Source organism: Chironomus tepperi, unplaced genomic scaffold (assembly GCF_022539635.2).
Source record: "Chironomus tepperi strain 1889 unplaced genomic scaffold, CSIRO-AGI_Ctep_v1 contig_12, whole genome shotgun sequence".
NCBI lineage: Eukaryota > Metazoa > Arthropoda > Insecta > Diptera > Chironomidae > Chironomus > Chironomus tepperi.
In genome coordinates, this window is record NW_027226134.1 from 1,087,236 (window position 1) to 1,114,119 (window position 26,884).

General features: G+C 35.3%; 1 protein-coding gene across 3 annotated transcripts in view; it reads left to right on the forward strand.

The window, feature by feature from the left end:
• Nucleotides 1–26,884, forward strand: part of LOC139088231 (protein eva-1 homolog C-like) — a 281,413-nt gene that overhangs the window by 246,429 nt on the left and 8,100 nt on the right. The window lies entirely within an intron of this gene.

Below are 26,884 nucleotides of genomic sequence, written 5' to 3' on the forward strand. Positions count from 1 at the left end.
CATTTCTTTCGCCATCCATATTATACGCTTTATATTTTTTATTAATTCATTCAGCATTCAGTGGTATCTGAAAAGTGGAATAAGATGAAAGAATAATCTTCTGGCTCTGTGCCACACGCGAAAGTGAAGAGAAATAAAAAAAATTAGTCCCAGATTTCGAATAAAAATTATGAAATTTGTTTTTGATAAGATTTGTGAAGATATCTTTTTATGGCTGAGAACTTTTTTTGTGTTGGTTTTTTTTTACAGACCACAAGCTATTTGAATGAGAAAGAAATTATTGAAAGACATTATTTTGAGTTGGGGGCTGGACAGCGCTGGTGGCATGGAAATAAAGTTTTGAGATCAAATAAAGCTCATATTCTGTTAAAGTATGAAGTTTAAAAACTTATAGTATAAAGTTTAAAACATTTAGTTTTTTGTCTGTTTATTCAGTTACAACTATCTTTCTGTAGACTTATATAACTTCTTATTGTTTGACTCAGGGACGTTTTTGATGGTTTTTGAGATATTAGCTTCAAAAAAACCCTAAGAAATTGAAGAATTGCATCAAATAAGAGAATAAAGGAGTTGGACATTGAAAGCATCACTCCTTGAAATGATCAGCCCAAGCAACATAAATGAAGAAGGCTCCGTTAAAGCTCTGTTTACACTATGGAACATTTTGAAATAAATAGAGATAACTCGTAGGCGGCTTCCATTTGGTGGTAACAAAAGAGCTTTAACGGAGTCATAAGAGCTTTAGAGTAGAACCTTACGTACTTACTGGAACCATGCTCAAAGTTCGTATCATTCGTATCATTTGTATTACTCGGACCAATTCTGTAGAATTTGTAAGGAACTGTTCACTTCTTATGTTAAAGCAATGACTAAAGCTTTTATGTTAAATGAAAAGTTAAAGCTTTTATTTTATTCATCACACCTTGGTAGCATGCCTCGACCAAAACCTCATACATCATACAGTTCATAACATTTCCAGTATTGTCCGCACACAGATTACCCACCATTGTGTTAAAGCATAGCAAACTTTTGTCAAAAATGAACAATGAAATTCTCGGAATTTTGATTGTTTAAATCCAATTACTCCCCCATCCTCTCTCTGTACGTGTAATAAGTGAAAAGCTTACCAATTTAATGACACCACATAATATTACAATGACGTGTTTATGTAAACACTTTAATATTATAAAGGTTGTTTTCCTTAAAATACATTGATGCAATTAGTATTTAAATTCTAAAATTGAAATATCTAAAACATTTGTTTTTTTGTCATTCAACTTTTGGCTCAGTTTCTTAAGAAAAGTTTTTTGTACCAGAATCAGTATTTTAAATGTTTTTTCAATTTTCTAAAGAAGCATAAATTTTAGGTCGAGTGTTTTTTACAGTGGGAACGTGTTACGGGGTCACCCACGCTAGTATTAGCATTTTACGTATTTTCTGGGTGTTCTTAATGAGTCGCACTAGGGGGATATTTAAGAGGGAGGGGGAAGAGGGATGGTTTGGGTGTCAATCAGAACTCGAGTTGAAGTTGCCTTGGTTTGAGTCGAGTTGACATCAAGTACATCGACCACAAGCTCTGGTGTCAACCCCCGCTGTTATTTTAGCCAAAATTCTTCAATTTGCTTGGGATTTTTGAATGAAAAATCCCTAAAATTCCTTCAAAAATTGAGATTTTGAAGAATTTTTGAAGGAAAAGTCCGAACCCCCTTCTGCTCACCTATTAAATTATTTTGTTATATGAAAACTCCAACTCAAAATTGATCCTGATTCCACCTCTAAGTCCCATCCAAAAATCCACCCAATTAAAACAACAAAGCCCGCTCAAAAAAACAAAAAAGCTCCTTAAAATTCTCATAATAAATAAAGAAAATGAAAACATATTTCTACAATATTATGCTGGAATTCTGTTTTAATGAATTCTTAAGAATTATTTTTTTCTTCTTTTTCCATTAATTTTAAATTTATACAACAAAAACATCTTCATTGTATTTCAATTAGGAACATAATTTGCATTCAGATTTTTTTTTTTTTTGTAATGTAAGCTCACTTAATGCTACTAAATTTTTTTTTGGAATCACAATAATTTGCATACAATTTTGTAATGTTATACCTTTTTTTGTTGGAAATAATAAATAATATTGTAGAGAGGCATTAGGAGGGGTCTTTTGGGTCTGGATTTGATGGAGGGAGCTCAGAGAAGTAACAAAAATGTTGTGGGGAGGGATGTTTGGTACGTACTGCAAAAACTATACAAAATCAAAGAATTTTGTCGACAAAAAGTAGGATCATGACCCCTAGATTGACCCCAATACTTTCACTCTCTCCTTACTTACTTATTTCGCTGTTCGTAAAGATCAGTTGTGTCGCTGGTTATATCACTGGCTTCTACGTGCCAATTTCCGATACCAATCCGATACCAAGGCCCAATACTTTCTCGATCGACAGCTTCATTCCAAGAGTTCTATGGACGTCCACGAGCTCTTACACCGTCCAGAAAGTCAGCTTTGTCACTATCTCCTAATCTCTCAAAATCAGCTCTTCCGATTAATTCTTGTGCATTTATTTACATACATCATGAACGATCGTACTCACGGTTACTACCCCATCCTGATACATCACTGTAAGGGTTCCGGATGACAACACCCTACCCCATCCTTTAAACAACCCTTTACGAATTTCTGGAGACATTCTCGTAAATCATTCAAGTACAGTTGGTAGGACTTTGGGAATCCGGACTTCAAAAGTTCAAAAAGTCCAGAGTCTATCGAGTCCCTTTCCATTTTTTTGGGGAATTCGGACTCCTGTGGAGTCTTATGGAGTCCGGACTCCCAAAAATAGTGGAGTCGACCTCACTTTTGTGTCCTGTCAACTCTGCATTCAATACCGAGATTTCTAAAAACCCTTCAACACTCAATCAACAATAATTCTAAAAACTCCTTGAATTTCACAACAATCATCCTTGATGAACATCCTTGAGTAACTTGACGAACAATAAATTGTCTAAAAAAATCAGTTCCATCATCAAACATTAAAAATTGTCATTTTTAGAGACCATTTCATTATCAAAAAAAAAGGTCCACGTCTAAACATTTAATTTGTTGTCTTCTGCACACTTTTGCTTTAAGGCATTTCAAGCCTCCGAAATAAAAAAATGTCTCTGCACACAAAAACTGCTAAAAACAAACACAAAGCAAAAGGGAACAAAATCAGAGCTGAAATTAATTAATTTTAATTCATTCAATTTTTTATGTGCACATCGTCCTTAAGTGTCAACCGCTTTTTTTGTAACAATGTTAACTGTCGGAGTCATTTTTTTGGGTTTTTTACTTTTATTTTAAATGCGTGCTCATGATGTGCTTTTAAGATTTTTAAATAAAATAATGGATTGGTGAATGAGGCAAAGGGTGTATCAGGTAAGGGTACGTGAGACCGAGACCTTGACCTCCTTTGACTTGAGACCTTAGCTAAGACAGACTTTCAGTCGATATTTGTCGAGATCGAAACTTAAAAGAATTCCCTTGTAGTCACTTCTCTGTCTCGGTCTCTGTCTCGATCTCTGTCTCGGTCTCTGTCTCGGTCTCTGTCTCGGTCTCTGTCTCGGTCTCTGTCTCGGTCTCTGTCTCGGTCTCTGTCTCGGTCTCTGTCTCGGTCTCTGTCTCGGTCTCTGTCTCGGTCTCTGTCTCGGTCTCTGTCTCGACTCAAACCTTGGTCTCGGTCTCGGTCTCGGTCTCGGTCTCGGTCTCGGTCTCGGTCTCGGTCTCGGTCTCGGTCTCGGTCTCGGTCTCGGTCTCGGTCTCGGTCTCGGTCTCGGTCTCGGTCTCGGTCTCGGTCTCGGTCTCGGTCTCGGTCTCGGTCTCGGTCTCGGTCTCGGACTCGGTCTCGGTCTCTGTCTCGGTCTCTGTCTCTGTCTCGGTCTCTGTCTCTGTCTCGGTCTCGGTCTCGGTCTCTGTCTCTGTCTCGGTCTCTGTCTCGGTCTCTGTCTCTGTCTCTGTCTTGGTCTCGGTCTCTGTCTCGGTCTCTGTCTCGGTGTCGGTCTCGGTGTCGGTGTCGGTGTCGGTCTCGGTCTCGGTCTCGGTCTCTGTCTCGGTCTCTGTCTCGGTCTCTGTCTCGGTCTCTGTCTCGACTCAAACCTTGGTCTCAATCTCGGTCTCAGTCCAGGTTTCGATCTCAAACATTTGTCAAAACTTAAATTTCAGGAAACCCGTGTACTTTAAAGTTGCAACTGATCCTACTGATAATGTAGTCTTAAATCAGTCTACATCCCGGGAAACACACGGCGTAGATTCGATGAGCTGTAGCTTCAGGCTTGAGGCAATTTGGTCTTATGCCAGGTCTGGTGCTTGATTTTCAGCTATTTCTACGCCGTGTCTTCCGGGTCGTGTGCTTTCCGGACTAGCTTCTATTAAGCTTTCCCCTTTAAATAATATTAATGAGAACCTTAATTCCTTAACTCTTACTAATTGAATCAATCAAATGAATTCTTACTGTCTGTATCACATTTAATCTAATTTGTCACGTATTTTAAAAAACAATTATAAGTCATGACACTTTATAAAGTCATCATTAACAAATCATAAAGTCAGTAGCTCAGATTATTCTTCATCATATCTTCATTCCTACAATACTGAATAACTTTACAGTTCATTAAATTGAGATATTTATCTGCAAAATGCATGACTTATGAGAATTTTTAGCGCATTTTTGAAACTTGTTTTCAAAAAGGTAGCTTAATAATGCACTTTGTTCGTTCGTTCGTTCGTTCGGTCGGCTGTTCGGCTGGAACGCGAGATCTAGAAAACTACACATCGTAGAGAGCTCTAGTTTGTTTTAATAGCTTAGTTCTATCGAGTTATTGGGTTATCGGTCATTTAGAAGTTTCAAATCAACGCATAAATACTATAATTAACAGTTTTTCATTTTCATTTACAACAACAACAAAAACAACAATACGTTTTTTCATTGTTTTACAGTGTTTTTCAATGTTCTTCGATGTTTTTACAGTGTTTACTGAACAATGTTTGAATTTTTTTTGACCGTTATAAGGTTTGAATTATGAAAATCCGTTAAATGATGAAGTTCTTAAATTTTTGGAAGTTTTATATGGATCTTGTTTTTAAGATCTGGAAGTGACCTGGATCTTACTGGATCTTGGTTTTTAGGTCTGGAATTGACCTGGATCTTGGTTTTTAGGTCTGGAAGTGACCTGGATCTTACTGGATCTTGGTTTTTAGGTCTGGAAATGACTTGTTAATCAATTACTGATCGCTGGGACAAAAATGCGCTTAAGTCCCTCGATCAATAACACGAGGACTTTTGTAATTTTTTTTATTCAAGCGTGCAGCATAAAGGAAGCAGCATATCATATGAATACTGTACGTTAACAATTGTCAGCATAGACTGACTCATAAATCACAGTACAAAATACAGAACGTTGAGTTACGAAAATGACACTAATTAAAACGATTTGTATAACTTTCCATTCTATTTGTTCTTAATGTCCTTTCATTACTCAAACTTGAGTTGAATGTACTCGAAATTGAAGTATGTTCTGTGTTTGAATCTGAGATTTATGACGGAAACTTTCTTTTGAGTTTTGTTTATAGACGATCATTTTAGAGAAATTAATTTAAATTACTAAGTGAAGTTCCCTTTGAAAAAAATGCTACAAAGACTGTCATGAACAGTCTCCCCCGTTTTTTTGTCGTCGTCGACGTCCATTTTAATTTTAAGTTACAATTTTCAACTCACTTATATAGAGCTGGAAAATGTTGCAATTATAAAATGCTTTAATTACAAATTCAATTGAGATAAAATTGCGATGGAGGAAAAGATGCAGGAAAGGAAGTTCTCAGTGCATTGCCTGGTAGATGTATGAGGCAGTGATAGGGGTCATTCACTTGTGATGTCTGTGAATTTTAAGATGCTTTTAGATGTCCCTCTTAAAGGCATAAAGCATGCTTTCATGATACTGAAATACCATTCCAGTACCTAAAATCTGGATATTTAGCCTGTTGAGGTCTTTGATTGGCACAATACGACGAATCGCATTTTTTGACTTAATAATGGGTCAAAATCTGTCGTTATGATGCAGTTCGCGTTTTACCTTTGATACGATGACGTGGTGACACCCTTGAGAACACGTTGTGCTGCTCAATGTCGTCTCAACAAGTGACGCACTATAGTCGATAGCCCAACATCCTAGGGACCCAAAAAATCACTGTACCTCATCTCAGTGGCAAACCAATACTTGAAAGTGATGAATGTAAATCTCACATGATTCATAAAGTTCTCATTCCCACAATACCTCATCTTAGGAACATTCCAATAGTTGAAAGTGATTCAGGCAAATGTCGTTTCCAAAGTAAGCTGCTCACAACTCAAAATCAAAGCATATTAAAGTCACTGATCGAGATAATCAGGCTGAATTATGAACGAAAATTATTCGAATAACACAAATCAGTCAATTGAGCGAAATTCCAGCTTCTAGTCAGCGCTGCTCTTGGCTTGGTACCAGATTCGGTTTAAATCCATCTTCTGGCGTACATGACTCTGACTTGATACCAAACTCGATTTAAATCCAACTCTTAGGTATCATGACTCTGCCTTGAGGATGCAAGACTCCGTTTAAATCCAATTTCTAACTGACATGACTCTGACTTGATGTTAGACTCGGTTCAAATCCTATTCCTAGCCATGAATCTGAATCTGACATAGTGCAGGACTCGGTTTAAATCCGACACTCAGTCGGAGTCCTGCCGGTCTGATTTCAGATTTAAGAACGATCAACTGACATGTGTTACTGTAGTTAGCTCTAAAGTTCCCATAATGATAAGTGACAGACATCACTTATTAACAACCCATTTGAAGGATACAGAAGTGAAATTTTAATGAATCGCTACGACGGCGACGATACTGCTTCGCTCGTTTCAACTTCCACTTACTTTTTGCCTTGGCTGTGATTGAGAGTCATTACGGGAACAATTTTCTTTACGTTCTTTTTTTTTTATTCATTTTTTAATACTCAATGCCACGATGATAAATTGGAAAGGAAAGGCAAAAGGGAAACGAATAAAAATTTCTTCAGGTGTTTTGGGATTTTCGTTGCTGCATGAATTATTTTGTCAAACATTTTGAATAATTTGATGTGAATTTTTTCTTCCTTTTCTTCCTCCGTACGTGAAATTGAAGGATTAAAAAAGTTTTTTTTATTGATGAAAGGAACTGAAAATTTTTAGAAGCTTGCATGCATGCTAGGTATGTGAAATATGTTCATGTAGATTAAATGAAGTCAATATGTGAAATTTTTCAAATGCATTGGATTATTTTGAGTTTTTTTTTGGGGATTTACGTCATTCAGTAAATGTTGATAGACGTCATGGCAGCATTAAGCTTGATTATATAATTATTCATGCATATACAGCCAAAGTTATGCATTTGAATATGGATTTGGTTTATTCAGGTCATGTAATTTGGCAATATTTCTATGTCAGACGTCATTTGGAAGGGCTGAAGTGACACTGAGACACTGAGACACTGAGACACTGTGACAATGAGACACTGAGACATTGAGACACTGTGACAATGAGACACTGAGACATTGAGACACTGAGACACTGAGACACTGTGACACAGTGACAGTGTGACACAGTGACAGTGTGACACAGTGACAGTGTGACACTGAGACACTGAAACACAGAGATACTGTGACACAGTGACAGTGTGACACTAAGGCACTGAGACTCTGACACACTTAAACACTGAGTCACTAAGAGACACTGAGACACTGTGACACTGAGAGACACTAAGAGACACTGAAACATTGAAACACTGAGAGATACTGAGACACTGAGACAATGAGACAATGAGACATTGAGACACTGAGACACTGTGACAATGAGACACTGTTACATTGAGACACTGAGACACTGTGACAATGAGGCACTAAGAGACACTGAGACACTGTGACACTGAGAGACACTAAGAGACACTGAGACATTGAAACACTGAGAGACACTGAGACACTGAGACAATGAGACAATGAGACACTGAGACACTGAGACACTGTGACAATGAAACACTGAGACTGATATGCCTTGGTTCTCGGTCTCAGTCTCAAGAAGCCTTAAGTGCTGTCATCATGCATTTTTAAATTAAATTACAATAAAAAAATCAACGTGAAGCTTAAAATGATTGATTCAATTGCAGGCATCCATTAAATAATAAAAATACATTGACAAAAAGTGTCACTGATTGTCATTTTTCATCGCGATATTGTGTGACATCAATTATGACTTCTTTTTTTTATTCAGCACAAATTTTGTGCAATTCAATATGGGAGATGAATCAACAAATATAAAAAAATTGGAATCATTGATGCTACATAAATGACATGACATATTGATTTTGATTGAATTTTTTTAAAAAAGTATAAAGAATCAGGCACATTGATGTGTGTCGTTTAAATGTATTTTATTCATAAAAATTTGTGTCTTTATGTCATTGCTGAATCAAAATTGAAACACTGGATGTATGTAGATATGGGGGAGAATGTTTGATGTGTTATACACTTTGTATGCATAAATGTGGGTTGAAATTTGAATGTATGAAACTTTAAAATATTGAAATGTCCTTTAAAAGTACTTTTATTTAATAAATCCACACATGTAGGTTGACAAATGATCAAATGAGACTGGATTCTGAATATTACAAGCCGGTTAATTGATCTTAAACTCGGCATAAGGTCAAAATAGCTCTGACTTGGTGCTAGATCGAAACTTAAACCGAATCCAGAGCTGAATTGGTGCCAGATCCAGATTTAAACCGCTTCCTGCTCTGATTTGTTGCCAGATCTGGGTTTAAATCGAATCTAGCTCTGAGTTGTTGCCGGATTCATATTTAAAAATAATTCAGCTCTGATTTGGTGCCTGATCCGGATTTGAACTTAATTCAGCCTGATGCGGATTTGATCTTAATTCAGCAACAAATCAGAGCCACGTCATTCTGGTCGCTTCCCTAACTTCTTATTTTTGATGTGTCCAGATCATTTGAGCTTTTTTTATTTTGATTTATTTGATAAAATCAGCTTTTGAACAAATTTGATAAAGCTCTGCATCCCTCTTACACTTATAGGTGATTTTGCATGTCTTGAGATTCTGCTTGATGTAAGTAGACATCACAAGCTGCACGATGCAGCGAATCGCATGAAAAATAACTCGAAATCAGTCATAATGGTGTCACTTTCCATATATGCACGTCGCAGCGTGTGCCTTAACGAAAAAGCAGTAATATTCGAATACCTTTCTGAGTAATGTGTCCACAGAACTGCCAATATCCTCCGCTAACTTCCTCAATCCACAACTTCCAATCCCCATCATTCAACAAGCTCAGCTCAATCTTTCCTCATCCAATAAATAAAATACCGGATTGAGTGACACTCATAATAGCCCTATGTACATAATATTTTGTATTCAAACATCGCATATGCTTAAAAAGACACTCACTTCCTAAATAATTGTCTCGTTCATGACACAAAATTCCTTCCGATTCACCATCCGATGCCTTAACTTATTTTGTCTCCTATTTTATGTTCACCGACATACGATGAATTTAATATGGGCTGGATTGCATTAAGAAAATTCAATCGTCGTTTGAGGCAAGGCATATAGAATAGACTGTATGTATGTAAAAAGGAGGAGGAGGGGAATTAGATTACACAACATAAACATAAACATGGTATAAATTTAATCGTAAATTCCATAACAATATGAGCGGTTTTTGTGGTTATAATGCTCAATGTCGTACATTAGAATTCGAAATCTGTAAACTTATTGACAATTTATGAACATCACGTGATGAATTGGAACTTCTATCGCGGAAATGGAATGAGGGGGAATTTATATGACATGAATTGGGCGACAAATTTCGAGACAATACTTAAATTAATGATAATGAATATCTTAAATTATTGTTATTATCATTTATAGCTTTGAACTATGAATATATATTGGCCTTTTAACAGATAGTTTTAATGCATGAATGCAATTAGAATTCGATGATGCCTTTTTTAAGGCTTAAATTGTTTTGACCTAATTTAATAAAATTTGGATATTAAAAGCTAATGAATATTCTTTATTATCTGACGCAACTTGAGGCTGTTCATGTGGATAAAATTTTTTTAAGGATGTAGCTGCATTTTAGTACAATTTTAGTGAATTCTAATGGGCAGTTTTAGATGGTATCTGACTGATGTGATTAGGATTTGGGGTTGAAGTATGACTCGACTTCAAATAAAATTGTAGTCGAATTCCAGCTTTGAAAAAATTTAGGATAAGCAGACTAATAAAGAACATCTTAGGGCAGTTCACTTATTACGTTCGAATTTTAGGGGACCCCTTAATTCCAAGTTGAAATTTGATGAAGACCAAGCCTTAAGGGTCATGAAACCTTATTTACTCACAATCTTCCAGCCATATCATGAGCGAGACTATTCAAACTTGTCAAATATGGCTAAATAAACCTTCAGCTATTCAGATCCTTAAGATACAGAGCTACTGCTAGGACAATTCGTGGTTTATGATTAGTTAACGAGTGAGTATTCACCAGACCATCGCACTCAGTAGACATTCAATTCATAGTGGGTCAAAACCACTTATTTGACGCTATTACTGCTTGTAGTCTACAAATTAGGCTGTGAGTTTCGTTTTTCCCAGGCTCCGTTCAGTTATCGCGAACTTAGCGCTGTTAGGAGAGGACAATGTTGAGATATTGCAAAGGAGAAGGAGGGAGTGTCAAAATGGGGAAATGAATGGACCCCAACAAATGATTCAAAAAAGAACAAGTTAAAAATTTTCTAAAACCGAGTCTCGAACTCTTGACCTCAGGGTCGGGGTATTGCTATAATTTTGTATCAAAACATTAAACAATTCAGCCACCATGCCCTTTCGACTTACTAAATGAAGCTAAGAATTTTGATATTATTAAGCAAGGAGCTCACAAAATAAAATATGAGAAGTCACAATTGCATCACTTTTTGTGATAAAACCAACATTAAAAGCTCATTATCCTTTGCATGAACCAAACAACGTCATCTAAGTATCCTTCAAGTATACTAATTAGTTATCAAAAATTTGTAATAATTCAACATTTCAAGATAATTTATCACTAATGGAAAAATAAAAAGCAACAAAATCCGCTTAGTTTATGCTAATGCATTGCAACATTCCATTCGCTCCAGTTCCATCCACAAAGAAGATTAAAAAAAATTTTTTAAACTCTTCAATTTTATCCTCTACCAACTATAAAATATAAAACTTCTCCTGTAAAATAGATAAAATGTATTCAGATTTTTTTTAAAAGCCATATTTACTGACTAAAAGCACTTTTATTCATTTAACGTTGAAGCATCCTCAACTGAGATTTCATAAAGTAAAAGGAAAACATTAATTCTAATTACTAAAGTTATGCAAACATGTGAATGAATGAAGTTAAAGGAAATGGTGTTGTGTGATAAGGGTAGATGCGCATTTGGTGGTTATCAGCAATTAATATTAGATCTTTTTGTATTAAAGACTTGTAAACCACAGTTGAAGACTGTTGGATTTGTGTTGTGGCCTAATGCAACGTTAAGAGATGTGTAATGAGCTTTTATAATAGAAAAATAAGGTTTAAGTTTGCATAGTGCCTCATTTCCTAATAACCCTCGATAGCTCAGTGGTAGGAGCATGCGATTGCAAGTCTGAAGTCATAGGCGTGAGTTCGAGTCCCACTCGAGCTATGTTGTGGAAAAGTGCCCTTTTTTTTAAAAGCTTAGAAAAGAGACTGCAGAACCTTAAAAGTAGAAAAGCTTTTAATCAAAAAGGCTCTAGAACCTTTAAAGCTAGTAGGGCTTAATTACTCTAGAATCTAAATAAAAGCAGTAGGCTCTTAGAACTTTAGAAATTAGATTCTGCATTAGTGGAGGAATCACACAAATTGAGAGATGTATGACTAAGAACGTAAGAATAACATTGGAATTTAATAAGGTATTTTCTAGAAATCATCCAATGTCTTCAGTATAAAGGAAGGTATTTTCTCGCCTCGAAGTGATTTGGAATAAATTTTCAAGAATTCATGAGGAACTTTGATCGGTCTTTGCCCATAATGCCTCCATTTCATGCAAGATATCGTGAATTCCTATCTGTTTTCCCCAAAAATTCTTGTAAAATTTGTGCCGAATTGTTAGAAGGAATAAACGCGATCAACAGATTGAATTTGTTGGATTGGGCACCGCTGTGTTGCCGCATTTAACGGTAATTCGCGAGAATATCTTTGACGGTATCTTGTCAGCTGATTTCGACCCATTTTTGTTGCGAAAAATGTGATTTTTGAATTGTGCAGCTCGAATTAACATTTAACATTACGACCCTAAATTGAAAACAAGACGTCACTTATGAACAAATCCATTAATAAACTTCTATACACTCGTTCAATCTCTTCAACCTCATTTTCATCATATTAAACTGACAAAGTACAAGAATTAATTTCATATCCCGCGAAAAAAAAAAAAAAATGCCGCAAATAAATGAAAAATTCTGGGTAAAAAATGCAATGCATCAAGCTGCACATTTTCCTATCTATGCAATTTTCAGCATTATTTTTTTCATATTTTCATTATATTAACCACACGAGAGTTTTTTTTTTTTTGCTCTCCTTCTGTGCGCTTCATAATTAATATTTATTTTTTCAAACAGGAAGCTAACGTAGAGGTTGAAAGGAATAAAAAATAATATTATGAACGAAAATAACTGAGAATAAAAAAAAAATTAAAATATTAAAACGTGGCTCTGCGATGTAATGTAATGAAATGAATATTGAATTTACACTAGGATCTGTGGGGGCATGAATTACTGTACATAATGTAAAGTGCATGTTTCAATCATTTGATCTTTACCACTTCAATTTTTTTCTTTGATGCTGGCATAAAAAAAATGTTTTTTATATTCTAACGAGAATTTAATATTTTTAATAGGATAAGGGTGGATTATGTGGGAAGGACATTTGGGTGGGTTGGGAATTTTGCTGGGGGTGATTTTCAGTGATTATTTAGCAATTGAAAGGATTTTGTGAATTTTGTTTGAATTATTTCAATTGATGATAAATGTAGAGGATATTTAATTATTTATATGGTCTATGGTCTTGGTCTCGGTCTTTTTCGGTCTCGATGTCTCTGAATCGGTGTTTCTGATTTGGTGAATCTGTCTCGGTGTTTCGGTCTCAATGTCTCTGTCTCAGTCTCGGGGTTTCTGCCTCGGAGTCTCTGTCTTATTGTCTATGTTTTGGTGTCTCTGACTCTGCCACGTTGTCTCTGTCATGGTATCTTTGTGTCGGTATTTCTGTCTATGTGTCTCAGTCATAGTGCTCTATCTCGGTGTCTTTTCTTCAGTCACGAGTTCTCTGTCTCGATGTATCGTTCTCGGTGTCTCAATCGCAGTAACTCAGTCTCGTGTCACTGAATCTCCTTTGGTCTCTGTCTTGATGTCTCTGAATCTCCCTTGGTGCCTCTGTCTTGATGTCTCTGACTCGGTCTCAATGTCTCTGTCTTAATGTCTCTATCTTAATGTCTCTGTCTCGGTGTCTCTGAATCGATGTCTTTGTCTCGGTGTCTATGTCTCTCTCTGTCTCAGTGGTGTCTAGTATCGGTGTCATTTTATTGGTGTCTCTGTCTCGATGTCTCAGTCTCGGTTTCTTGTTTCGGTTTCTTTGACTTGGTGACTTCGTGTCTCAGTCTCAGTGTCTCTGACTTGATGTCTCAATGTCTCGATTTTAGTGTCTCTGTCTCGTTGTCTTCTAATCGTTGTCTCTGTCTCACTATCTCTGTCACAGTGTCTCTATCTTAGTGTCTTTATATCTGTATCTTTATCTCAGTGTCTTTGTCTCGGTGACTCTTTTCCGGACTCTATCTCGGTATCTCGTTCTCGCTCTCGGTTTCAGCCTAGTCGAATCTGAGACTTTGGAACACCCTACCCAATTATTTTATTCTCTGCAAACCCTAATGTGTGAAATATTTCAAATAAATTAAATCATTCATTCACAGCTCTGTCATCATTCACAGCTCTGTAATCCCTTTTAAACTTCAAAATTCATTAATATTTTAATATACAAATGAAAATTCATCTATGATTGACATTTATTTCCATAATCAAACAGAACTAAATCAATTTTTTATACCATCCCTTTTGGCAACATTTTATATTCCACGCTAAAAAAAACTCGGTTTAATTAATCCTTGAAAATTCAATTAAAATAGAATTGAATATTTTGAGGCAAATTAATTAATTGAGTGATTTTTCTGCGAAATTTGGTTATTTTTTAGCTTGAATTAATTAAGGAATTACTTCGATGTGATTTCTCTGTAGAATTCGAAGAATGTATTAGTTTGATTAATTTTTCATAGAAGCGTAGCTATTACGGTATAGGAAATATTTGAAATTCTCAACTCAAGTGACATTGAGTTGTTGAACTTTGCTAATATTTTTGGGGTTTATTCATGTATGATGGGTTATAGTTAGGAGGGTTATGTGTCAGATGAGTTCTATCTATGATTGAGGGAAAATTCAGAAATTAATCAATGCGTTGAGTCTGTTCACTAGTTACGTAACGCGAAAACTTGACTTTTTGACCCACATCTCAGGGTGAGGGAGTCATATGGAGTTAGAGACTCCCTCTTAGAGCATCAGAGATAGTCAGAGGGAGTCAGAGATAGTCAGAGGGAGTCAGAGAACATCAGAGCGAGGCAGAGAGAGTCAGAGGCAGTTAGAGGCAGTCAAAGGCAGTCAGAGGGATTCAGGAGAAGTCAGAGGGATTCAGATAGAGTCAAACGGAGTCAGAGGGAGTCAGAGAGAGTCATAGGGAGTCAGAGAGAGTCAGAGGAAGTCAGAGAGAGTCAGAGGGAGTCCAAAGGGAGTTAGAGGGAGTCAGAAGGAGTCAGAGGGAGTCAGAGGAAGCCAGAGAGAGTCAGAGAGAGTCAGAGAGAGTCAGAGAGAGTCATAGGGAGTCAGAGAGAGTCAGAGCGAGTCAGAGAGTGTCAGACAGTGTCTGAAGGATTTCAGACTCAAGGATTGAAGTAGTGTCAGTGTTTAGCGTCACGTAATTTCCTCACATTCCCTTATTATATATTGCAAATTATTCAATTCATTCAACGACAATGTCCATTGACCTAAAGAGTCAAAAGACTCAAATTATCCACAACAAGCAGTATTACATCAAAAGAAAATTGGATAAAGGAAAAGCCCACTTCTGCAATTTTCCACCAAATTAATCCTAAGTACTCTTAGCCCCTCAATAATTTTATCATTGCTTGCCTTAAAAAATTTCTTTCGACATTTTTCTCATAATAATGCTCATACTTTTCAGTGACTGAATGAGGTGGTGAGTGAGAAGGAAAGATAAGAAAGGAACGTAAAAAAGAATTTTCTTCAATATTTATTCAGCTAAAGAAGGAAGAGGTTTCGCTGTTTAAATCATCGTAAAAAAAAAATATTTTACTGTCGCCGTGAAGCCTCCTTGAAGGAATTTTGATTCTCATGAATGTAAAAGACACTTTTTTGTGCTGTATTTTTATAATTCAAAATATGTGAGGCCATAAAAACTAAAATAAAGCTTATGTGGGAGAGGAAACTTGAGAGTCAATAAAGTGGTTGTTATTAAAATGACGTCTAAGGTGTGGGGACGATATGGTGATTTATATTGGTCAAATCAATGACCCTTTTAAGTCAGTTGATATTTTGATGCTGACAAATGTCCTTAGGCACCTCAAGCTTCGCTTAGATGTACATTTACTTACTGTAACCATGTTTCTATGAATGAGGAGCTTAGGTTTCAACAAAATACTTTTCAATCAACTCTGTTGCTGGCTCTGAACCCTAGCTTGTGAAAACTCTCTGTCCACACATTAAGCTGGCAGTCTTTCATCACTATTCTACTTCATGTAGCTTTTGGACCCCTACGAGGTGGTTATTCTTGGCTAGTTTGTGGTCATATGGACCATTTGGCGACTTAATCGAAGACACATCACAAACAAATGTCCAAAAATGGAACCCTAAGCCAGCGTGACACCAGCAATAGACATGATATCACCAAATTCATCTACTAGAGTCACCATAGCATTAAGTTACATTAATTGCTATAAATTGAGCTAAAATCCAATGAGAAGATCCATAATAGGCAAATATGGTATGCTTTTTTGGTACAGAAAGACAACTCCGATACCCAAAAGCGGTATCTTTGCCAGTTAGGGGATGTCCAATTTTTTATAAAGAGCTACAATTCCCTGTACTTCAATTATGACCCCTTTCTTCATTCTGAAGACAGCACATGTGCACAATTCCTCATTTTACATCCCATTCGGGATTGGATCATGACAAACATGCCATTCTTGGAATCTATAAAATAATAATAAAGTATATTTGTCTCAAATTCCTTTCCATCAAATTGATTTGCTTTTTCTTCTTTACTGTCCTAAATACACAAGTTTTGAATTTTTATTCGTGCTTTTTTTGTCGATTCCCTTTAACTCCTTTCCTTCTTACTGCGGGGCTGTTGTGATACACAAAAAATCAATTCAACATGTTTATTTTGTTGCTTGTTTTTTTATGTCCATTTTTGAAATGATTTCATTTAAAATTCCTGGACGGGACATGTTTTATGCATCTGATGGATTGGATATATATTGAATTTATTACAAAATAGTAATGGACTTTATGTGATTTAATCAACAGCTTTTGTGAATTATTGATTTTAGTGGATCAATTGAGAGTTGAAATCGGAATGAAGGTTGTATGATTAGTTATGTGGAAGTGCTGGAATTGAATTATAGGTTGCAATATAGTAGAATAACTGTCGATGGGTCAATGGAGTGCTCAGTGCTGTCACAGGAGTGTGAGACTGGAAATCGTAGGATTTGGGGTTCGAATCTCATGAATCTGGTCAGTGATTCCGCAGGAGCATGTGATCTAAAATCATAGGACGTTGGTTCGAATCCCACGAATCTCACACTTTTCTACCAGATCAACAGGGACCGACTGAGGGTTCTGATACCCTAAAGTCTAAAAATGACCATTTTGAGGTTAAAGACCATTCAAGCATCACTTCAGTCACAAGACTTCCTCTATTAATACCGCCAATAGCTCCAAGCATTCCATTCAAATATCCACAAATCAAAATCAAGTAAGCACACCAACCTCCACGAACAATTGTTGACCAAATCAAATAATACATCACTTCCACAGCTCTTAACAAAAATTCTAAAAATATTAATGATTTGCTGATTGTAATTTCCATTTCATGAACGCCCTGCCAGTCATTCCATCAATTCGTAGACTGAAACTTCATCTTCATAATTCCAATCAAAAATTCTGAAAATAGAAATAGAATCAACATTCATGAGATGACTGGCTCACAGGCCAAAAAGAAACGAGCCTTAATAAAATTGTCAAACGTGATGATGCTCAAGACGAGTTTTGTCAACAGCGAATAATATAGGCTTCATCTTATTAGTTCATAAAAATTTACATTTTACAAATTTTTTGCTGTATTTAAATAAGAAATTTGAATTAAATAAGAATGAGAATGTGATGAGTACGCTGATGGGGGGATGTGAATGAATGATGTTTAGTATGACATGGAGTTAGGCTGGATTAGTTGTGGATGTATGTAACTGGAAGGCACATAAAGTGTAATTGGTTGAAAATTTAGCCTCAAGCCAATGTGACTTCGGTTTCAGGCCTCCTTGCACTGTGGGAAACCTGGGGTTGATCTGCGGTAAAATTAATCCGGAAATCAGGCTTCAAGCCGAATTGTCTCTGCCGGAGGTTGAATTACATCGAATTTTGTCTGGGGTCAGAGTAACGCTAGGCGGAGTAACACTGGTCAAGGTCAGAGTAACGCTGGAGGTCAGAGTAACGCTGGTCTAGGGTCACAATAACGCTGGTCTGGGGTCAGAGTAAAGTTGATCTGGTCTAGATTTTAGGCCATTTCTACTTCGTGTGCTTTCCGGATTGGTTTTTCTTGTACAAAATTGATAACGGAAATGGTCGATTGGAAGCCTAATCATCCCTATCCTGATTATAGAACTGATATCGTTTAGGCTAAATCCTTTAAATTGGCATTTAAGCTATTCTTTAACTTCCTTATCTCGGAACATATTTTGAACTACATCGGTGTATTAAGAGGATATCAGGAAAAGGCATGCATCTGTGATTTGGTCAGTCTTAAGCTTTCCCAATTCCCAGAATCTGAATATTTCAGTATGTAACTCCAAACTCCCCCTGCAGCAACTCACCCCTTAATACCAAACATCCCTCCACCATGCTCTGTTAAAGATATCAAGTTAACAGACAGCAAAAGCTTTGTGAAGCATGTAAAAGGTCAAAAAATATGGTACAAAGTTATTCACAGAATGTTCATCGTAGCACTTTGATGTTTCATATTCCTTACAGCTCAACTTTATCTTCCTCTTTCGTCCTTTTTTTGCTTAATATTTTGTTCATTCTTTCTCATCTAGCATGCCAATCCCTCACAGTTTTCATACGACTTCTTCCTTTATATTCTCGGAATAAATGAAATAATAATAATAACAATAATAGAAGTAGTAATAATATCATCACAAGATGATGATGAAGATGATATGCTGTAAGCTAGAAATTATTATTGTTGCTGCTTCTTACTTTTTTTGATAATTTTTTGTGTTTTTTGACGTTATTACAAGGACTATGCATTCAGCAGGGGTTTTGGAATAGAAATGAACTCATTAATGTAGATGAAATTTGTCTGAATTTGTCTTTATCTTTTTTCCTAGGAAATTTAGATGTAGATGCATATTGCTGTGGGAAGGTTGAATGACTTTGTTCGAAAGAAATTATTATGAAAGGTCGGCTTACAAATTGAGCAGCTGTCATTAGGTGGAGATGAATAAGCTTTTGGCATTTGAGGTTAAAGTTCAAGATTGTGAAGTTGTAAAGGCAAAAAGTTTACAAAGTCAAAGGCTTTGATAAAGGAACTTCAGAGTCAAAAGAAGCTTAAATAAGATTGGCTATTCCTGCTCTACGGCAATTACTTTAAAAGCTCCTCGACGGAGACGTCTTGATTTGAGTAGCTCAGGATATAATCTTTGTAAAGCCCAGTTTCATGAACTAGAGGCACTTCGGTTAATAATCTATTGTACTACATCTTTTAAATCTACATTTCATATTGGGATCCGAGCCACTTGAAAGCTCTGCATATTGCGAGGTCACGAGTACGTTATAAGTCCTGATGTATCCTGTAATGTACCCAATTACAATTCGTGTACTCAAGACTTTGCAAAGAAAATCAACAAAATACTTTTATATTCTTATATGCTTAGCAATAGGGGCACATTAAATGACAAATACTTTAAACTAGATCTAAAACATGAAACGAGCAGATCTTGATGTCTGCCCGAATTTTATATGAAATCGAGTCGACTTTTCCACACAAAATCCGAGTTAACTCAGAAGTCTGGAATCGATCTTCGTAATTAGAATAATGAAATGGAGAAGAAGCTTCGAAAATTAGGCATGAGCTGGGATTGAACCCAGGACCTTTGACACGTAAGGACAACGCTCTACCATTTATGGCTTATTCTTTCTAATTCTGAATTTCTTCAGGCCTGTTAATTTTAAAAATCCTGTCATTTTTCCTACAATTAAGCGTGGGCCTGTTGTCTCCTCAAATTCCAGAAAAGTTTATTTTTCCCAATAACTGCGTGGGGAGTGTCTGAATATGTATGAACTTTTAATACCTCAATATAAATACCCAACCTGACACCCACTGACAAATTAACATTTAAATCGAACACTATCGCTGCATTAAAAATATTTATATCCAGGATTGACATTCAAATCGATACTTTATATATGTGAAAATAATTAATGCACAATCACACAGTCATCAATATTATTATGCTACTCACATTTATTAAATTTATGAAAGAACTTCTCATTTTTTCGGGTACTAATTAATGAATGATTAAGCATAAATTTTATTGCAAACTCATTTAATGAATTTTATAAAAAAAAGCGAAAAAGTTGCGGTCAAAAAGCTGCTAAGCAACTGCTGTGCTGTAGTCATTCTCATCAGCACATAACCGCAATATTGTTTTTATATTCAGACTTCATTAAAGTTTATAATTTAATTGTGGAATTTCATGATCTGCGGCACTCAATTTTCTATCATAAAAATAATAATCCAAATGAAGATGAGGAGGAACTTTGGAATTAAAAGAAATAATTAAGCAAGAAAATGAAGACACACAAAAAAAAATCTTGAATTATGACAGGCAAAAACGGCTGCAAGAGAAATCTCTGTGGAAGCAAAGTTTTTTTTTTGTTTCTTCCTCTACTTCTGCTCTGACCTTTTGTGTTGTGATGAGAAATTCAGCTCATCTCTCACGATACTTATTATGGATGTCATACAACTCGTTGTAACTTGCTCGTGATTCTCGACAAGGTTTTGCTTTCTTCTACTTTTACTTTTTATGGATTAGATGCAGTGTTGGTGATTTGATGTAAAATATGTATAACAAGATGTAGTAATGTCTAAGATTTTTTGTATACAGTAGAAGAAGATCCAGTAAAATCTAGGATACTTTGTGTACAGTATAACATGATCCAATAATATTCAAGAACTTTTATTCACAGTATAACAAGACCTTATAGTATCTACGACACTCAGAGCACAGGATAACAAGATTCAGTAACATCCAAGACCTTCAAACCCTAACAGGCAAAGACTATGCTCATTAATGCTTACTCACCTTAAATACACCAGATGAGCATACTTTTGAGCGTCGCTCTTACCTTGTTCTTCTCTTGTTAACACACTCTTTGCCTGCTAGGGACGCACAGTAATATCCAGAACCATAATGTGCAATATAATAAAATACTGTAAGAACGTCAGTTGTGAATCGAAGTGATTCAGTGGCGGAATGGTTGGTTCTTCGGGACTTAATAATTGCACACCGATTCAGCGACCATGAGTTGAGACTCGGCACACTATGGGCCCAAAATGGCAAAGTAATTCAGGTTATGTAATGTTTAGTGCCTTAGTGTACAGGAAAAAAAGAAATTTTTCCAAAAGTGCTGTGTGTCTGACTTATGGAAACGATTTTTGGTCCTGCCATTATAAAAATTGTTGGACGTGCTTCAATACATGGACCAATTTTTTTCAAACATTTTTTATCTTATTAGATATTTAGAGACAAATGACAGCACATTTGCGTAAGGAGGTTCACCGTATATCCAAAAAAGTTGAAAATATGTCAAAAAATGCTTTTAACATTTCATGCTCTCATGTGGCTATATTGCACATGGGATAAAAAATATATATGCATTTGAGCAGAACATATTTATCCTAAAAATCATACATGTGTAATTTAATGCCACTACAAAAGCATAAAATAACGCCAAAAATTTTCGTTTTTTTGTGAAGGACCTTTAACCCCATTTTTCTATAAAGTAAATTCTGCTGTTTCAGGTGAAAGTGATTATTTAGGTTAGTAAAGGTACTAATTATTGAAAAAAAATTTCAATATGGGACCCCCTAGCTCAATTTTGGGGGGTCCAAGTATACCCCCTCAAAAATGGGGTCTCTCAAAACTCAATGTTATTTTTTTTTAACCGGATGTTTATCTGCATAATTAAAAACACTTTTAAACTACATTTCAAATTTTAAGTAGTTTCAAACTGGCTTCATTCGAAACTACTCATGCTACAGTTCATAGATTTATAAGTTTTTGAGTTTGTAGACATTTTTTCACGAGGTTTTTGGACTAAATGGCAATACATATATGAATTGTTTATTTTTTCATAAAGTACTCAAAATCCTATCCAACAATATATAATAAGTCATACATTAGTCAATTCAGTCAAAAATTTTGAAAAATGAATTTAATGTTTTAAAAATCATCATTCACATTTATGCTTATAAATGATGGCAAAGTAATGATTAAATTTGGTATTTTTGTAGACATAGAGTAGTATTAATAACGGCAGAAAATCAAAGTTCAAAAATAGCTTAATGTTAAAAGGACAAAGTCCAATTTACCATATTTTGACTGCCATACTCAGTGCCGAGAGCATCCAAATTTTATTTTTTGAAATATTTTCTATAGATCTATACTATATCTTATAAAAAATGTACAAAAAAATAATTTTCCAAGACTAATTTGTACAAATCGAGTTAGCAAATTTATTCTAAAACCAGCTATTTTTAAGGATTTTTGATGGACAAATTTGTACAAATTAATCTTGGAAAATTATTTTTTTGTACATTTTTTATAAGAAAGTATAGATCTATAGAAAATATTTCAAAAAATAAAATTTGGATGCTTTCGGCACTGAGTAAAGGCAGTCAAAATATGGTAAATTGGACTTTGTTTTTTAACATTAAGCTATGAATTTTGATTTTCATTTTATTTCATAAGACTGTAATGTCTACAAAAATACCAAATTTAATACATTACTTAGTAACAGCATTTATAACATAAATGTGAAATATTTTCAAAAAACATAAAATTATCAACAGTTTTCAAATTTTTTGACTGAATTGACCTTATGTATAACATTTTATATATTGTTGGCTAGTACTTTATGAAAAAATAAACAATTTATATATGTATTGCTATTTGAGTCCGAAAAACCTCGTGAAAATATGTCTAAAATCAAAAACTTATAAATCTATGAACTGGCTAGCGTGATAGTTTCGATTGTTTAGAACATGAAACTACTTAAAATTTAAGGTGTTTTTAAATATTTGTTATCCGGTTAAAAATGTAACATTGAGTTTTGAGAGACCCCATTTTTGAAAGCTTTGGACCCCCAAAATTGAGCTAGTCCCATATTGAAATTTTTTTCACATAATAATAGTACAATACTAGTCCTATAATAATCACTGTTCACCACAACGAATTTACTTTACAGCGAAAAATGGGGTTAAAGGTCAAAAAATCACAAAAAAACGAAAATTTTTGGCTTCAAAGTAATGCTTTTGTAGTGCATCCAATCAAATTCATTCATGTATGATTTTTAGGTATAAATTGTTCTTCAAATGCATAATATTTTTTATCCCTAGTGCAATATTGAGAGCATGAAATGTTAAAAAAATCGCATTTTTTGACATCTTTTCACTTTTTTTGGATATACGGTGAGAAATGTGCTGTTATTTTGTAGGGATATATCTAATAAATAAAAAATGTTTGAAAAAATTGGTCCATGTATTGAAGCACGCCAACAATTTTTATAATGGCAGGTACCAAAAATTTTTTGGCCATAAGTCAGGCTGAGCAGTTTTGGACAAAATTTCTTTTTTTCCTGTACACTACTCCTCAGGCACTACAACATCCATACATAACCTGAATTTTTGACAACCTTTGCCATTTTGGGCCCATAGTGCGGCATGAGTAATTTTACAATTGCCCAAGATTCCAATCTTAAGTACTGGTAACTTAGGAATCATGATTCATTATAGGACCAACCGAAAAGTCATCCGATGTAGGTAATATACGGTTCATGGCCTTCTTTTGAAGGCAACACACAGTAATGCTGTCAAAGGAGCGGTTCTAGATTACACTTTAAACTGTATTCTACTGACTGCAGAGTTCAGGCGAACCCTGATACATACTTAACGCGAAGCTCTAAATCTTTCAAATCTGAGTAGCTAAAATTTATTTTTTCTTAGAATAAAGGTCGTAAATTTTTGAGAAGTTTTCCAACATCGTCAATAAGTCTCAAAGGGGACATCTTCTGTAGGAGCTCTAACTTTCTGTAGGAGACAACTTATGACAGGTGAAAACTTGAGGAACAGGCTAGAGGCAGAAGAGGGAAAGGATAAATCTGTGGAACGGGCCACAGGCAGAAAGGCGGAGAAACCATCCGCGAAAGATGATAATCTATAGAGAGGAGCCATTAGCGGTGTTTTGTGGAAAGGGCAACCTTCGGAAAATAAACTAGTAAGGAGCAAAACTCGGTTGTAATAGGAACACAATCCTCAAATACTATAGACAGTTATGTAGGAACGCATTTCTTATATGTAGAAGACAGCTATGTAGGAACTCAATGCTTAAATGATCCAGAATTAACAACACTGCCTTCTCACTCACATTCAATGATTATTTTTTAAAAGGAATGCTTCATTCGAGCTCTTTTCTTTTCATAGATGTAATTTATTTGTACACCTTTAGTATCTGTACATAACTTAACTATACTAAACTTTCATCCTCAAACAAGCAAACATGGGCTAGAATAGACAGTAAAGAGATGAATAATGTGATGAAAATATACAAAAAAATGATGATAAAGTAAGGTGATATATGTATGTCATCCGCATAAATACACACACAGTCACGCGCTCATTGTGTACACAATAATTTAACAGGAAATGTACAGGCTGAGTAAATTTATTCATACAATTCATTCAATTATTTTTTGCATAATTTTCTGTTCCTCATCTTTATGTGAGAAAAAGAAATGGGAATTGAAGGAGGAAAAAGGCACGAAAATTTTTTGCTATCACTGAGGTGTTCCTGTTTTGGAAGGATTATGAGATTTATGGGAGGTTTTAAAGCATTATTGAAATTAATGAGGAAAAGCTTTTAATTTTTTTAGGGTCCTTTTTGGAATTTCCTTTGCTTTTTTGTAGGATGAATTTTGAAGGTTTTATGAATGGATAGGTGAGAATGTAGAAGTTGGTGAAATAGTTAAAGTGAATAGCTGACTATAGTGTTGAGCATGAGAGTCACTGTCGATTGACAGCTTTAAAACATCGTTGGATTATTCCTATTTCAATTTGAGCATCTTTGACACGACAGTAACTGAATGAGCTCAATTTTGTGAGCAAGCTTCCACCTAAATTCTTCGCAATTTGCGAAAGTTCCTCTCTTGTGGATCAAGTAGTGATATAGTCGAAATTTGTCAGGATGGATGGCCTAGACACAAAGGCGATAGAGGGAAGAGATAGAGTGGGGGTTTAATCATCTTATTCTCTAACCAACCCCCTTCCTTACTAATGCCCCTGTTAACTCTTCTTACTTTTTTACTTCGCTGGCCGTACAGATCAACTGTGATTCATGGCCTCTCTCAGAAGTCGTCTATAACTGGTTCTATCGCCTATCTCTATCGCCTGTTTCTATCGACTTTTAACTATTCGTTTGTGCTAAATTTTAGAATAGAGGAAGAAAGGCTATGAAACTTGTTATGAGAAAATTAGCTAGTTAACTGGCCATCAAGTTTGTTCACGAGTTCAGTGAGTTTCGTATCATAATTTAAGAATCACTGGGTTAAAACAGAGTTGCCAAGGCTCCATTGCTGAGGCGCTATTTAGGACTGTTAGAATCCGGACTCGCAAATTGGCTTCGAGAATGTAATCTAATACTCTTTAAAGTAGACGTCCAAATAGACTTCAACTTCATTCAAAAATAAATTCTATTTTAAAAATTTAAATGACATTTCTCAGACCATATGCTGCCTAGCATTATCCGCTTTACACAGTCGCCCAATTCACAGTTTTTCAAAATATTTTGATTAAATCCTCAATAATTCAACAAGTACAACAAGTCTTATTTGTCTAAGAAAAAAATAACGTCACTAAATTATTCAAAATAATCGAATTTTAATACAGTAAAGATTCACATCAATGCACGAAGTACGTAAAGCGAATACAAAAAGATTCTTAACTTTATTTTTTAAGTGAGGTATAAAAGATTCACTCTCGAGAACGATGAAATTTAATTCGTTTTGGGTATACGATGAACGCATGCATGGAAGCAATAAAAGGAAAAAAACATATACGATGAGCAAATAAAAATGTTATGTATCGTGGTATGCTGCTTACCTCTCCAAAAATAAGAGAGAGAAATGTTTATATACTTTACATCATTTTATTTTCCACAAATTGAATGAAATTGATTGAATAGTGATGCGGAAAACAAGAAAGGAATTGAGATTTGATTTCAATAAAAAAAAAGGAAAAGGTTAAAAATTTTAGAGTTTCTGTTGAGTGAATTTGGTGTCAATAAATGCTGTAGTTTTTTTGGTATAAGTATGTCAAGTGTATTTTGTTACTTCTGTGGTTGCACTCTTAGCTGTTTTGACTGAAAATATCAAAAATTATTGGGGTTCATCAAAGAATTGAAAATCAATGGCGAAACCGGAAAGGTTTTGAGATTTTTTCACGAAATACCCTAGCAAATTGAAGATATTTTCTAAAAGGAAGGTCATGGTTTGACCCCTAAAACCCAAATCTCCGAAATGCGTCCCTAGTGCAAATCTGCTCATCTAAATTGCAGGAAAAAGGTCCTGAACCCGATCAGAAAAAGAGGCAGTTTTTATAAGGTAATACCATTACGGCAAGCGAAAGCCAGTGATAAGGTCAGTTTCAGGCGAAATCTAAGTGAGGCTATCGATCACTATTGATATGTACTGACCATACAAAGTAATACCGTACGCAAAGTAATTTATTAAGTAATACCATTACGGTACTTAAAAGCACAATCCAAGGATATTTTCATTTAACTTTTAATCCCTTCCTCCTCCTATCCCTCGGCCTTCATTCCTAAATACGCTCCTGAACATGTTCGAGTCTTGATCTTTGTCTGTTAAGGACAATTTTTGAGCAAAATCTCCATAACAGCCTCTCTTAGATGACGCTTGAAGTTGTCATAATAGCTGACTACCTTACTTACTTTCTTACTTCAATGGCCATACAGATCAACTATGATCCTTAGACTCCCCCAATAGTTGACTACCGGTTGTCAAATTCAATGCTCATTCCATCAACAGCATCGTTTACAAAGCTCAAACAACTCGAATTGACTGAACTCCATATAAAACCATAA